Below are 16,905 nucleotides of genomic sequence, written 5' to 3' on the forward strand. Positions count from 1 at the left end.
TATTGTTATGTCTGTAATTTTATTCTGGCTGGACAAACTTTTTTTTTATTATGTTGTTTCCTAAATTTGGCAAATATTATGCTTACGGACTTAAGTGTTGTAATTCATGACATCATGGTTGTGGAAGCTTTTTCTTAAAATTTATGCTTTTGTTCAGGAACAAGTACAAAATTTAGGCCTTAAAAAGGCCCAAAACTATTTGTCCAATAAAAGCCCAGAATTTAAGGCCCAAAACAATAGTGCAAAAAAATTTGGTTTGGATTGGATTCATTTCTCAAAACCGAATTATTTCGGTTTGGATTGGATTGGATTGAATCCAAATTCGGTTTGGATTCGGTTTCAAAAATCCAAAACTGAAATAATTCGGTTTGGATTCGATTTGAGGTATAATTCAAACCGAATACCGAACTTTCACCCCTACTTGGAGCGTCGGAAGTCGAGTTGAAAATTACTAAAATACCCATAACATCGAAATGCTCGAGTGCTAGGGGCATATGGCCTAGCAAGGTGGCTAGCAATGCGTGCTAACGCACCTTGGCTAGCATGGCCAGCTAGCAGCCCACACCATGTGCGAGGCATGCTAGCAGCTGGCCGAGGCTAGCAGCCCGCACTTGGTGCGTGGCATGCCAGCAAGCCGAAGCTAGTAGACCGCACCATGTGCGAGGCTTGCTAGCAAGTTGCGGTTAGCAGCCCGCACCTAGTACGTGGCGTGCTAGCATGCTGCAGCTAGCAGCAACCTTCGGCTATAGCAGCCCGCGCATATGGTGCGTGGCCTGCTGGGCCAAAAGGGATGGCAGCAGCAAGGCAGCCCACCTTGGGTGCCTTGGTGCCCAAGTGTGGGGATGCCACGTGGCGCAAAGCAATTGGGTTTGGGTGTTGTGTTGGCCGGCTATGGGAGAGGGAGTGGGGAGTGATGAGTCTATTTTACACATATATTTATTCCCCGTCCCACGGTCATATTTGTGCTTATTTGAGCTCTGCGGAGCTATTTTTATTACTAATATACGTTTTATAGTGTTTTTGTAGAGTTTGTATTATTTTGTAGAAATTTGCAGATTCATGACAATTCCTAAGCTATTTGAACCACTGCAAAGATATTAGAGTCGGATCGTATTTTATAATTGTATATTTTAAGCCCAAGGTCGAGTGGCCCGAGTTAGAGAAATTTAATACGGTGATTAAGGGCTCGATATTTAAAGAGGTCCAACATTCTACAACTTATTATTATGGACCAAACAAGGAAGAAAATTGGGTCCAAGCATGAGGAGCCCAATCCCAAAACAGCAGCTCAAGAAAGCCACGAGATTGATTGTTGGGCGTAATGTCTGCCGAGCCCAATCAATCAAGCATCATTTTGGGCCACGGAATGCTGACAAGGGAATAAACGCGTCGTCAATTGTCTATCCCTAGATCAAATACAATTTATACAACCTAAACAGACCTAATACGAGTATAAGGCAAGCATAGGGGTCGAACCACAAGGAGACATGCATAAACAACGCATTCACTACTTAAGACTTAAGCTATCTCGAGACAAGAAATGTGAATAACTAAGAGATTAAACTAAAGATTAAGAATGATTAAAGATCAATATAACTAAACACCAAGGGAAGTGGGTAGATGTAGATGTCACTTGATCATGCAATAACACGGAAGCAAAGCAATGGTAAACTAAACATGCAAGAATATCGAAATAAAGCTCAATCTAACCGCCTTCCGGGGTTAATCGATTTCTCCTAACATAGCCTCTATGTTTCCACACTAGAACCATATATTAGAAGGTGCAATCAATGAACTATCGATAGCAATGAACCTTAACTAAGTCAACTTCCGTTTCTTGTTAGCAAAGATTCACCTTTAATCAACCAACAATGTGCACTTGCAAGAGGATTAAAGAATATCAAGCATACAAAGACTTTAATCACCATTAACATAACCCCAACATCATAAGCATGAATCAATTAACAACTACACCATCCCCACACCCTTGGCTAGGTGACTACCCACAAATCATATTGAAGACAATATCAATCATCAAATCAATAAGCATCAACATGATTGATAAGCAAAGAAGGAAAATCAAAATAAACAAACAAAACTAAATACAAAAGTAAAGAAAGAGAGTAAGAGATTGCTCATTAATTGAAGATGAAGATTTACAAAGATTCAATCAAGCTCCTTCTTCAATATCCAAGTTCATCAATGAAAATCCACACTTTCTCTCTCTACTAATGAAGTTTCTCTCTCTAGATTAGGGTTTAATTGTTTCTAAGATAAGGCTAGATGATCCACTAATCTACCCTACGACCTATATATATAGGTCCCTTAAAAGATACAAAAATACGAAATAAAAAAAACTGAAACTCAGCGGTGCGCGCCCGCGTAGATGTTGTGCGTGCGCCCTCGCAGATCTTGTGCGCCCGCAGATCTGTGGGTACGGGGAATTAGACCCATGGATGCGCGCCTTCTCCCAGCATTCTGCGCTCTCGCTCTTGAAGAGTGTGCGCCCGCACACAAAGCGCGCACAGGGCGCACACAACTCCCTGTTTTGGCTCTGCTTCTGCTGCTATCTCGTGCGGGTTCTCCCAGGGCTGCGCGCCCGCGCAGTTCAAAGGCGCGCGCCCGCACACAAAGCGCGCACAAGGCGCACAAAACCTTCTGTTTGTGTTCTGTTCTTGAAGCATTCCTGCGCGGGTTCTCACAGTGTTGCGCGCCCGCACACAGGGGATTTTGGGGTTGAATTGCTCTTCTTCCAATGCCTTGATTCCTACAAAACAAAAACAAAGAAAACAAGGAGAAAGGCAAACAAAGAAAAGAAGAACAAAAAGGAGAGAAAAAGGGGGCAAACAAGCTACAAATGGGAGGGAAAACCCGTAAAAAGAGCACTAAATTGTGGCATAAATGCCACTCATCAAATTCCCCCCACACTTGCTTCTTGCTTGTCCTCAAGCAAAGGAAAACAAGGCAAAAGACAACATACATAACAAACACAACATGACAAGGTTCAAGAAAATCAATCAAGTACCATGGTGAGAAATGCTCAATTCGGACTCAAATATAATGACATTGATCAAAGAATACTTACCTTTCTCAATTCAAGAGGGAAAACACGTTATAAGTTGCTCAAGGTTGAAAGAGACAAACCTAAGCTAAGCATAGAGAACTAATGATTTCATCCTCCGCCCTAGCCCCATCCAAGACGGTCCACGTTCTCTCCGCTAGCTTCAATTCATCCCCTAGTTGGCTCCTCATGATTCCGCGAGGGAACCGGAAAAAATTAATTCTATGTGGAACAATGAGGCTATCCTGACATCTCAACTATGCATACTCTCTCCATAAGGTTGAAATCTATCTCCCTCCACCGTTTCCTTGACCACGCCCCTCTAAAGTCCAAGGGTCTTAGTTAAGGTTGTAATGTCATGGCTAAAGGTTAAGGTTGGGAATTAATTTGAAAACTTTGGTGGAAACTCCTAAGTGAAGCATAAGAGTGGCCATCTCTCAATAACAACATAGGAATCTAACCTAAATTTCAAATCACAACCCTCAATACAAATTACATGACAATACTACTCTTTTTTGCAAGATTTTTATTCAACTTAATTTTTCCTTCTCTTTTTCCTTTCTTTCTTTCCTCATAATTTTTTTTTTTTTTTGAATGGTGTTTGGTTTTCATAAATTACAACTTCCTTGCCAAACCTTTTGCACACTTTTTCATGAATAGACTTTCAAGACCTCATTCGAACCAAATTGCACAACTTCCTTGCTTAAAATCAAGACTCTCAAACTCGAACCTCACAAGCCGATGCTTCACTAACTACAAGGGTTGGTAGAACATAGGCCGCTAGGTTTGTAATGTGGTTTAACCAAGAAAGGGGAAATAAGGCTCAACATGGCTAGCAAGAAGGTATATGTAAAATAAAAACCAAATTTGTAACAAAACACAAGGAAAACAAAGAAAAATGAGAAGAAATGCCCTCTTCCTCCTCTAGAGTTATATGATCACGATCTTGGGAGCTAGATACCAACACAAGGATTAAGACACGCATAGTTAAGGATCCAAAATGCCGCTCAACAAAAGTGATGGAGGCTTGAACAATAAACGCTCACATGGGATATGAAAATAAGCAAATACCAACCAAGGGAATCCTATTCACTACGGAGAGCAACACCATCTTACCACTTTCCCGTGAACTAGGGGTTCAAACGTCCTCTAGAGTTCTAAACCGGGCTACCTTAGCTTAAAATGTGTCTAGTTCAACCCTAAGCACTCTCAAACCGTGAAGACCCTCTTCAACTAGGAAGGTAAGCATTCAAAAATATGTCATAACAAAAGCATATAGGTCCACATGTCCAAATGAACGAGCAAATTCTCAATTTTCAAATTTTTTTTTTTCTTGTCATGATTATGAATGTCACATAAAAGAAAGAAGAAAAGCAACACACAAAGGAAAAGGAAGAAATCAAAAAGGTTCATAAATGAGGCATGTAAATCATATAAATCCCAATCGACATACAATGATCGTTGAATACAACATCAACGATCCCAGGTTCCTTAGAACCAAATCAAACAACCTCGAACCAATCAACTCCTTCCTACACTAACCTAAGCTATGCAACCAATCAAATATTTAAAGAGTTGAGAAGGAGAATTTGTCACCCAATTACGCTTAGCAAACGCAAATCCACAATCGTTGAAACTCCATTGCTCGGAAAAATTTGGGGAATGCGCCAATAAGCCCTACAAAATGTCAAAGTCCAAAACAACTCGGCAAATATTTGGTTAGTAGCAAGAGAAATATATACAAAGAAATAAAGAGAAAACAAAATAGAGAAAAGAAGCTACTAAAGAAAAAGAACAAAGAAAAAAAAAAGTTTGGATTAAAGGGGAATTTGGATTTTCGAAAAAAAACGGGAGCCAAAACAACACAAGGTTTCATTAAAAACATCATCATCATCATTTTTTTGAAAAGAGGGGAAGGAACCTTCCAAAAAGACACCTTTTGGCCCAAAATTGCGCCCCATAAGAACAAAGCCCTTGAATGAAACAATAAATAAGCACCCCCCCACACTTGAACGGAAAACCGTCCTCGGTTTGAACAAAGTGGAAAATGGGGTGGGAGGAAGGGCTAAACTCGGCCCGAGGGCCCTAGTCCTCCATGTGAGAACTAGAGCCCTCTCCATATGGACGCCACTCGTAGTCGACGTCGATAGGAGGGCCATGGGGGTCCCAACCACCGGTGTAACCCGGTGGAAAACCACGGTTCCGGTACAACTCTTGTTGGTAGTCCGGAAGAGGATCAAAGGGAGGGGGCATCTCAAGAGGCTCGGATGTGTACATGGGGTAGTTGGGGTCCCCACGGTAATCACACCCCCCCGGTGCCTTGTAATCGTACCCCTCAGAGGTGGGGTAGTTCACACGGGGGGCCCCTTGAGATGAAGGCCTGGACCAATAGGGCCAAACCGGTTGACGGGGAGTGCCGTCAACATGCGGTTCCTCGTGAGAAGGAACCGGCCCCTGTTGGGGCGGAAAATACGGATAGTTCACCGGTGGGTCAAAGTGCCCTTGGTTTACATGCCAATCATAAATGTTGGCATTGTAAACCGAGTACCCATCGGCGGCCTCCGTCAATCGGTTAACTTGCATAGAAAGGTTTTGGAAAGCACGCTCAAGGTTAAAAGAAGAAGAGGAAGAGGCCATACCTCCCTCGCTAGAGGAGGAGACGCGCAAACCTTGGGATCCTTCCCCATATTGAAAACCCTGTAGTTGAAACCCTTGTTGTTGTTGTTGTTGATGAAATTGTTGTTGTTGTTGGAATTGTTGTTTTTGTTCTTCTTGTTGTTCTTCTTGTTGTTGTTGTTGTTGTTGCCGCTCGCAGACAATCATGTTTCGCTCACCTCCAAGAGCGTTGGGAAGGACACCATTGTCCCTAGGAATCTTCCACACATTCCTTGTGTTCCGCTCCAAGGAAGTGCGGCTCGGGAATAGAAGAATGCAATGGTGCTCCCGCTCAACGCACCAATCGTGGAAGTTGTTCACATCGTCGGTCGGTTGGATGAAGACCGACTTCCGCATGTATGAGATGTCCACGAATATATCCTTGTCTTTCCCCACCCTTGTGCAAAAAGGGAAAAGAACCTCACCCCCTAGCTTCGAGGCGATCCTTGTAATCATCCCTCCTAAGGCAATCTCTCCCGTCTTGTTCCCATTCTTAATTGCCTCACAACAGAGCACAAACCAGTACCCCATGTTGAGCCGCCCACTCAACTCCTCCTTTGTGGCAACCCAAAGAGTGAAGAGCTCTTCATGAGAGAGCTTGCTCAAGTCTTGTTTGCTAAACACCACAAACCCCAAGATGCGGTGTAGGATGCGGAGTATCGGATGGATAATTTGGCTAGCCACCGAGTACCGAGTACTAAACTCATCCACGTCGGTAATTGTCCGCCACCAACGGAAAGCGTCGTACTCGGGGAAAAGCTCGGTGGATGGGGCAAGAAGATCGGCGTCGGGGTTAAAGTCTAGGAGTTCATTTAGACGCCGAAGAGAGATGACATGGCGGGCATTAAAGAGTTGGAAGGAGATTTGGAACTCGTTGTTTCCAACGGGTTCCTTCTCAAAGGAAGCTAGGAACTCGTAGGTGGGTTCCTTGAAGGTTGGGTATTGGTGTTGGATGAACTCACTCATCCCAAGGTTATCAAGAAGGGACTGAAGGTCCTCATCTATCCCCAAGTCACGCATTGAGCGTTGATAGTAGTGTCGGGTGGGGTTTAGCTTGCGTTTGAGGAGTGTTTGATGGATGGGAGCATGGTGTCGGTTCACAAATTTTAAGGTGGGAAGAGAGGATTGTGCTTGGTTTAGATTTTGAGAGGAGGGTTGGGTTTCGTCAACTGATATTCTAGGCTCCTTCCTGCTCCTTCTCCTACCACTCATCTTCACCAACTTTACTCAACAACCTAAAAAGATACCGAGAACACCAAGGAGTGATTCCAACACTCAAAAATACCAAATCCTTCCCACAACAACAACAACAATTGAAACCTTTGATCTTGTTATCTGAAAAGGGGTTAGGAGCAACAACTTTCCAAGATACAAATAACACAAGAGAAAACAACTATGACCAACAATATTCAACGCCAAAATTTGCAATACTCAATCACTAAAGAGACAATCACTAAGCAAATTTCAATATCAAGCATCAAAAACTCTCAATCAACATACATTTTCAATCTCACATGCATTAACAATTTTCAATGCTCAAAATCAAGCTAGTGATCACTCACACAATTCTCAATATCCAAGTCAAGTAATTGCTAGGCAAATTGCATGCAAACAACAATATTCACCAACAACACTCACAAATCACCAAGAAATTCACAACAAAATCCACAATTATAAGCAAAACTATCTCAAAATCACACAATATTCATACAAGCTCAATTTTTGCTTAACAATCCTAAAACATGATATTATCTAATGAATTAAAGCCACAAAGTACTTAAGGATTAGGATTATACCACAATTGAAGAGCTTGAAGACCTCCAAGAGCTCTCACGCACCACCACCTCGGCCACCAAAGAGCCACCACGAATTTGGTGAAAAATGGATGATTTTGAGAGGGGAAAGTGATGAATTTGTGAGAAAAGTGAGGGAATGTAAGGGATTTGATGAAATTTCAAGGAAATAAGTGAGATTAGAGGGGATTTGGGAGGTTAGGGTTTGAGTTCTTGAGGAGAGAGAGTGAGAATCGTGAGGGATGGTGAGAAAGTGATGAAAGAAACGGGGAAAATGAGAACTTAAGCCCCGATAAACCCAGATCTGCGCGCTCGCGCAGGTATACTGCGCGCCCGCGCAAGTGAACTGCGCGCCCGCGCAGATGTCGCACACACGTCGCGCAAAACCTTCTGCCAGAATCTGGAATTTTTGCCTTAAATCTGCGCGGGTTCTCCCAGGCCTGCGCGCCCGCACAACCCTCTTCTGCGCGCCCGCGCAGATGTCACGCACAAGGCGCGCAAATGTTTCTGCCAGCTTCTGTTTTCTGAGCTTCCCTGTGCGCGGGTTTTCCCAGGCCTGCGCGCCCGCGCACAGGGTCTTCATCAAAGTTTTCTCTTTAAATACTCCTCATTCACTTCCAAGTCTCCAAACCCCAACTTAGCTCCATATATAACACCAAACGGCCTGCAAAAATAGTCCTTAATTACACATCTAAACTCCATACAATCATCCTAGATGCACCGTTTATCAAACACACAAATACAATCGAAACTCACAAATCCCAACAATCCAAAGTTGTAGATAGAAAAATGAAAGCAGCATGAAGAGAAGAAAGTAGAAGAGGGTTAGAAACTCGGGTTGCCTCCTGGAAGCGCTTTTGGTTAGCGTCGTTAGCTCGACGTTCTTCGAGATGATTAAGGAGGGTGGAATTGACGATGCACATCAATTAGAGTAACTGAAATTGGTTCATCACTTGGGGATCCTTCAAAATAAGGCTTGAGGCGGTGGCCGTTGACTTTGAAAGGGGAGTGGCCATCTTGGAAAATTTCATATGCACCATACGGGAACACCTCTGTAACAATGTATGGCCCACTCCATCTTGATCGGAGCTTGCCCGGGAAGAGCTTCAACCTCGAGTTGAAGAGGAGCACCTTTTGCCATTTGACAAAATCTTTCTTGATGATTTGAGCGTCGTGCCACGCTTTTGATCTTGCCTTATACATACTTGCATTCTCATAGGCACTCAACCTCAACTCCTCTAGCTCATGCAACTCTAAAAGCCTTTGCTCCCCCGCACTATGGAGATCCAAGTTGATTTGCTTGATCGCCCAATGAGCACGATGCTCCATCTCCACGGGAAAATGACAATTCTTCCCATATACAAGCTTGTAAGGAGTGGTCCCAATTGGCGTCTTGAAGGAGGTCCTATAAGCCCATAGAGAATCAATGAGTTTAAAGGACCAATCCTTCCTCGTCCTAGCAACCGTCTTTTCCAAGATCACTTTGAGCTCTCTATTGGTGACCTCCGCTTGACCACTTGTTTGGGGGTGGTAAGCAAGCCCTCGCTTGTGAGATACCCCATATTTATCAAGAAGTCAAACGAAGGTGTGGTGCTTGAAATGTGACCCCCCATCACTAATAATTGCTCTTGGAACACCGAATCTTGGGAAGATCACTTTCTTGAAAAGGTTGACCACCACCTTTGAGTCATTTGTTGGAGAAGCTACGGCCTCCGCCCATTTGGACACGTAGTCAACGGCAACCAAAATATACTTGTTCCCATTTGAGGAGATAAAAGGGCCCATGAAGTCTATAGCCCACACATCGAAAACTTCAAGCTCAAGGATGGGGTTTTGCGGCATTTCATCCCTTCTCGAAATATTCCCCACCCGTTGACATCTATTGCAGGTCTTGACAAACATCCAAGAATCCTTGAATAAAGAAGGCCAAAAGAGCATTGATTGAAGAACTTTTGAGGCGGTCTTTTGAGCACTCATATGCCCACCACAAGGAGAAGAGTGGCACATATGGAGAACACTTTGAACCTCGTCGTTGGGGACGCATCTCCTCAACAACCCATCAACCCCTCTCTTCAACAAAATCGGTTCATCCCAAATATATCTCTTTGCCTCGTGCTTGAGCTTTCGACGTTGTTGTGAAGTGAAATCCGGAGGTATGGCACCACAAGCCAAGTAATTCACAATATCCGCATACCATGGCGCCGACTTCACCTCAAGAACATATAGTACATCATCCCTTAGAGCATCCTCTATTGGCAAACCATCATCCTTGAACCTTGCACCGCCCAACCTTGAAAGGTGATCTGCCACCACATTCTCGGCTCCCTTCTTGTCTCTCATTTCATAATCAAAGTCTTGGAGAACTAAAACCCATCTCAACAACCTTGGTTTAGCTTCCTTCTTCCCTATCAAATATTTGAGAGCCGAGTGGTCGGTATACACAATTGTCCTAGAACCAATGAGGTAGGTTCTAAACTTCTCAAATGAGTGAATAACCGCTAAGAACTCCTTCTCGGTGGTTGTGTAGTTTCGTTGGGCATCATTGAGAGTTTTGGACAAATAATGTATGACATGAAGCTTCCCATCCTTTTGTTGCCCAAGAACCGAACCAATAGCCTCGTCGCTTGCATCGCACATGAGCTCAAATGGAAGAGACCAATCCGAACCTTGGACAATAGGGGCGGTGCAAAGGGCCTCTTTCAACCTACAAAAAGATTCTTGACAAGCATCATCAAATATAAACTCTTTATCTTGTTGCAATAGGGATGTGAGAGGCTTTGAAATCAAAGAAAAGTCTTTTATAAAACGCCGATAGAACCCGGCATGGCCAAGAAAAGATCTCACTTCCCTCACGTTGGTGGGGGGAGGAAGTTTCTCAATGACCTCTACCTTGGCTCTATCAACCTCAATGCCGGCATGGGAAATTTTGTGCCCAAGAACAATCCCACTTTCTACCATAAAATGGCCCTTTTCCCAATTCAACATGAGGTTAGCCCTCTCACATCTTTCCAAGCAACGAGATAAATTAGATAGACAATCTTCATAGGTGGCTCCTCCAACGGAGAAGTCATCCATAAAGACCTCTATCTCATCCTCAATCATATCACTGAAAATAGACATCATACAACGTTGGAATGTTGCGGGAGCATTACAAAGCCCGAAAGGCATCCTACGATACGCATAAGTATCGTAGGGACATGTGAAAGTCGTCTTCTCTTGATCCTTAGGGTCAATCGGGATTTGGAAAAATCCCGAATACCCATCAAGGAAACAATAGAAGAAATGCTTTGTAAGCCTCTCCAACATTTGATCAATGAACGGTAATGGAAAATGATCTTTGCATGTACTTGTGTTAAGTTGGTGATAGTCAATGCACATGCGCCAACCGGTTACAAGCCTAGCGGGAACTAGTTGATCATGATCATTTTTCACTACCGTCATTCCCCCTTTCTTAGGCACAACTTGCACGGGAGATACCCAATCACTATGAGCAATCAGGTATATAATTCCCGCATCAAGAAGCTTAGCCACTTCCTTCCGCACAACCTCTTGCATGGAAGGGTTAAGCTTCCTTTGCCTTTGCCTAACGGGTTTGGCATCTCCCTCTAGATCAATTTTGTGCATGCATAAAGAAGGACTTATACCTTTAATGTCATCAATGGTATAACCTAAAGCTTTCTTGTGTTTTTTCAAAACATTGATCAAGAGGGACGTTTACTCCTCCGTTAGGTTGGAATTAACAATTACAGGGAAAGACTCATTAGAACCAAGAAATACATACCTCAAGCCCAAAGGTAGAGGTTTCAAGTCTACCTTTGGTGCTCCCTTACCATTAGTGCTCTTCTCTCTTTCCTCAACTTGAAAGAGATCATGGGTGTGAAAAGCCTCTTCCTCCATGCTCTCATCCATGCACTCACTCTTGCTCTCATCTAGAAAATCCTCATAGAATTGAATGTCGTCCTTGTGAGCACCTAGCTTGGAATCATTCAACAATACGCTTTCTAGGGGATCGTTAGTAGCATGCAAGTGGGAACGAGAAAATTCACTAAGCATGGTATCTAGAACATCTATCCTAAAGCATTCATCACTTGAGGAGGGTTGTTGCATGACATTATTCAAATCAAACTCAATTGAATCATTGTCAATTTTCAAAGATATTTTACCCTCCTTCACATCAATGATGGCCCTAGAAGTAGCTAGAAACGGCCTACCCAAGATTATAGGAATCCTCTCATCCTCATCCATCTCTAGCACATAAAAATCCACGGGGAATGTGAACTTTCCTACCCTAAGGGGAATGTCCTCAACTTTACCCATGGGAAACTTAATGGACCGATCCGCTAGTTGGAGAGTAATGTTAGTGGGGGGAAAGGGTTCCTACACTAAGCTTTTGGTAGACGGAGTAGGGCATGAGACTCACACTTGCTCCTAAATCACACAAAGCTTTGTCAAATTCAATGTCATTAATAGAACAAGGGATGGAAAAGCTACTCGGATCCTTCAACTTGGCGGGAAGTTTGTTGGAAAGGATTGCACTACAATTGGCAGTCAAGCTCACCGTTTCACACTCCCTTCTCCCACTCAATAGATCTTTCAAAAACTTAGAGTAATGGGGCATTTGTTTCATGGCATCAACAAAAGGAAGGGAAACATGCAAATTCTTAATCACATCCAAAAACTTCCCAAATTGAGCGTCAAGCTTAGCTCTCACAAATCTTTGGGGAAAAGGTAATCTCTCCTCTCTAGGTTGGAGATTTAGGGGCAAGGGGGTGGTTTCTTTCTCCTTTTGCACCTCAACATCCTTCTCCTTCTCAACATTAGAAGGCTATTTGGTTCTCTCATCCCCTTTCTCTAACTCTACTTCATTTCGGGGTTCCTCCTCAACTAAGGGGTCACTCCCTACTACCTTTCCACTCCTTATTGTCACGGCATACAAAGGTTTTTGGTTGACTCCTTGACTAGGGATAGTAGAAGAAGAAGAAGAAGAAGAAGAAGAGGAATTAGAAGCAAGTTGAGCAATTTGGGTTTCAAGCATTTTCATATGAGCATTGGCTCGCTTTTTATCCTCCTCATTTCTCTTCTTTTCCTCCTCATGCATTTTCATAATGGCATCTAGCTTAGCCATCACGGGATCATTTGGAGGGGCCTCAATTTGAAGAGGTTGTTGAGGTGGAGGAAGTTGGGATTGATGAAAACCCGGAGGCCTATTGGTTTGGGCATAGTTAGAAACATTTTGGCCCCTATTGCCTCCGGTGCCTTGGTTGGGAACATTGCTTTGTTGATTGTTTCCCATGTTACCTTGATCACCAAAATTTTGATTTTGATGGTCATGGTATCGGGAGTTGGGTTGTTGGTTTTGATAACCATACCCCCTTTGGTTAGAGTAGCCTCTTCCATTGAAATTAGAAGGGCCTCCCCCACCATGGTATTGGTTACCATAGCCACCACCACTTTGGTTCCAACCACGGTTTCCACCTTGATTCCAATTCCCCATTTGATTGGAGTTTGGCCTCAAGTTCCCTACATTTTCCATTCTAGGGGTAAAATTCATAGCATTGACATCTTCCACATTATCATTATGTTCATAGGGAGGGGGTTGAACTTCACAAGCATACACACAATGGGAGGTATCATGATCATAGGTTTCACAATTTGAGCAAAACATGCATCCTTGAGGCATTTTATTATAAGAAGAGGGGGAAGAAGTGGTCATACCATTGCCTCCCTTGGTTGAAGGGGAGGTATTACCATGAGGGTTGGACCTTTCTTTCATCATTTCGTCCATTTGCTTGGCCATCTTGGAGATTTGGGTAGAAAGGTTGTTGATTGCGTTGGCTTGCTCCAATGCATAGACACCCTTGCTAGAAGTAGCCTCCCTTTCTCCTTCATAACAATCATCATAATGCTTTGCGGCCTCCTCTATGATGTATTCCACTTCATCCTCTCCTTTGTTCATGATTGGACCGCCGGCCGCGGCATCTAGGCTTGTTCTCCCTTGAGGTGTGAGACCTCCATAGAAAGTGTGGATGAGTTGATACTTGGGTATCCCATGATGTGGGCATTGACGTTGAAGCTCTTTGTACCGGTCCCACGCCGCACTTAGAGTCTCACCACTCTTTTGGCGAAAACCTTGAATTAAGGACCGAGCCTCGGCGGTCTTCCTATGGTTATAAAATCTCCTCAAGAAAGCCGTAGTTACTTGGTCCCAAGTTGTGAGAGAGTTAGGGGGCACCTCCTTCTCTAACCATTCTAGACCTCTCCCAATTAAAGAAAATGGAAACATCTTGAGGCGGATATACTCTTGAGTCACTCCATTGGCTTTGATCGTGTCACAATACTTCTCAAATTCTTTCAAATGCTCATGAGGGCTCTCAAATTTTCCACCCGAGAATTGTTTCCTCTCTATTAAAGCAATCAAATTGGGCTTGATTTCGAAATTGTTGGCTTGAGTGGTAGGGGTTAGGATCCCACTTTGGGCTCTAAAGGCTTCGGGAGCCCCAAGACGACTCAAAGGTATATTCTCTCCCATTTTAGAACCTTCTTCACTTTTGGACTTAAAAATTGAAAAGGGGTTGATTCCCGGACTTGATGGTGAATTAGGGCTATCTAAGTCTTCACTTGAGGGTGAAGATGGTGGAGTATCTTCCAATTATCTTACTCCTTCTTTCGTTGGGGTGTGAGAATTTCTACTTCTCGCTCTCGCTTCTCTTCGAAGTAAGGACAAAGATCTCTCTAGCTCCGGATCGATGGGAATCAAAGACCTTGAGCGGGTTCGTCCTCTGTTCATACAACAAAGCTAAGGAGAACGTAAACACTGACAAGTAACAAGTAGTAGCAAATACTAACAAACAAGGAATGAGATAGTCTCAAATAAAGTAATGAAAAAGCAATGGAAGCCGTCTCCCCGGCAACGGCGCTAATTTGACAAGGGAATAAACGCGTCGTCAATTGTCTATCCCTAGATCAAATATAATTTATACAACCTAAACAGACCTAATACGAGTATAAGGCAAGAATAGGGGTCGAACCACAAGGAGACATGTATAAACACCGCATTCACTACTTAAGACTTAAGCTATCTCGAGACAAGAAATGTGAATAACTAAGAGATTAAACTAAAGATTAAGAATGATTAAAGATCAATATAACTAAACACCAAGGGAAGTGGGTAGATGTAGATGTCACTTGATCATGCAATAACACGGAAGCAAAGCAATGGTAAACTAAACATGCAAGAATATCGAAATAAAGCTCAATCTAACCGCCTTCCGGGGTTAATCGATTTCTCCTAACATAGCCTCTATGTTTCCACACTAGAACCATATATTAGAAGGTGCAATCAATGAACTATCGATAGCAATGAACCTTAACTAAGTCAACTTCCGTTTCTTGTTAGCAAAGATTCACCTTTAATCAACCAACAATGTGCACTTGCAAGAGGATTAAAGAATATCAAGCATACAAAGACTTTAATCACCATTAACATAACCCCAACATCATAAGCATGAATCAATTAACAACTACACCATCCCCACACCCTTGGCTAGGTGACTACTCACAAATCATATTGAAGACAATATCAATCATCAAATCAATAAGCATCAACATGATTAATAAGCAAAGAAGGAAAATCAAAATAAACAAACAAAACTAAATACAAAAGTAAAGAAAGAGAGTAAGAGATTGCTCATTAATTGAAGATGAAGATTTACAAAGATTCAATCAAGCTCCTTCTTCAATATCCAAGTTCATCAATGAAAATCCACACTTTCTCTCTCTACTAATGAAGTTTCTCTCTCTAGATTAGGGTTTAATTGTTTCTAAGATAAGGCTAGATGATCCACTAATCTACCCTACGACCTATATATATAGGTTCCTTAAAAGATACAAAAATACGAAATAAAAAAAACTGAAACTCAGCGGTGCGCGCCCGCGCAGATGTTGTGCGTGCGCCCTCGCAGATCTTGTGCGCCCGCAGATCTGTGGGTACGGGGAATTAGACCCATGGATGCGCGCCTTCTCCCAGCATTCTGCGCGCTCGCTCTTGAAGAGTGTGCGCCCGCACACAAAGCGCGCACAGGGCGCACACAACTTCCTGTTTTGGCTCTGCTTCTGCTGCTATCTCGTGCGGGTTCTCCCAGGGCTGCGTGCCCGCGCAGTTCAAAGGCGCGCGCCCGCACACAAAGCGCGCACAAGGCGCACAAAACCTTCTGTTTGTGTTCTGTTCTTGAAGCATTCCTGCGCGGGTTCTCACAGTGTTGCGCGCCCGCACACAGGGGATTTTGGGGTTGAATTGCTCTTCTTCCAATGCCTTGATTCCTACAAAAAAAAAACAAAGAAAACAAGGAGAAAGGCAAACAAAGAAAAGAAGAACAAAAAGGAGAGAAAAAGGGGGCAAACAAGCTACAAATGGGAGGGAAAACCCGTAAAAAGAGCACTAAATTGTGGCATAAATGCCACTCATCAAATGCGCATGATTGCTGAGCTGATTTTGGGACTTTGATTCCTAGATTAATTTTGGCAGCTTTATCATAGTTTGAGTTAAGCTAGGATTATCTTTCTTAGTTGTTTCTCAATAAGATTCCTTTTCCTTATAAAAAGGGAGTAGTAGTAGTTATGTAGGTAAGCTTTCATTAGGTAGTTTTTAGTTTTCTTTTCTTTTAGTTTAGTTTTCTTTTCTTTTCTACTTTTTATATCAAATTTATTATTTTGTTTTCCTACTACTTTAATACTATTATTCTCTTTATCTTAATTCTTGCTTTTTATCTTGTTTTCTTTAATCGCTTTGATTAGTTTAGTTTTAATTATGGGTGAGTAGTTTTCTTACTAGGGTTTGTGGGGATCCATAAATAATATGAAGGGATAATTTATTGTTGTTGATTGTCAATGCCAGATTAATTTCCTATTGATTGATTTAATTCTATGCAACTAGATTTGCGCAGGTTTATTATGTATGAGTTTAGCAATATTAATTCGAGATTTGAGAGATGAGAATTAATATTTAGGCTTCGTTCCAATAGGCAAATTAATTTATAAATGGTTAAGTCGAGATTTGAGAGATGAGATTTAATACCGGTAGATTAATTTTGTGATTGTAATACGTAGCGAAAGCCCTTTATGATCTGGTTAATTGATGCATTGATGCTTGATTTTCATGTTTTACCCTGGAATATTATTTATTGGTGAACCTATGTCCTAGGTCCTTTATTCATTGATTTCTCTTTACCCTTAATCTTCGTAGTTTAGTTTCCCTTCGATGATAATAATTTGTTACTTAATAATTTAGATTACTTTAATTAATTAGGAATAGAAAGACCAGTTTCCCTGTGGATTCGACCCTACTTCCCTATCTATATTTAGTTAGTGGTTTTAGGTAATACTTTTGATTGGATGATA

The 16,905-nt window shown here is 42.4% G+C and overlaps 1 non-coding gene across 1 annotated transcript; it reads left to right on the forward strand.

The window, feature by feature from the left end:
- Positions 1 to 13,553: 13,553 nt before the first annotated feature.
- On the forward strand, positions 13,554 to 13,659 carry LOC145577254 (small nucleolar RNA R71). The gene has a single exon (XR_014098712.1). It is a non-coding gene; the product is annotated as a small nucleolar RNA R71 (small nucleolar RNA).
- Positions 13,660 to 16,905: the final 3,246 nt, after the last annotated feature.

Source organism: Chenopodium album, chromosome 13 (genome assembly GCF_948465745.1).
Source record: "Chenopodium album chromosome 13, dcCheAlbu1.1, whole genome shotgun sequence".
Classification (NCBI taxonomy): domain Eukaryota; kingdom Viridiplantae; phylum Streptophyta; class Magnoliopsida; order Caryophyllales; family Amaranthaceae; genus Chenopodium; species Chenopodium album.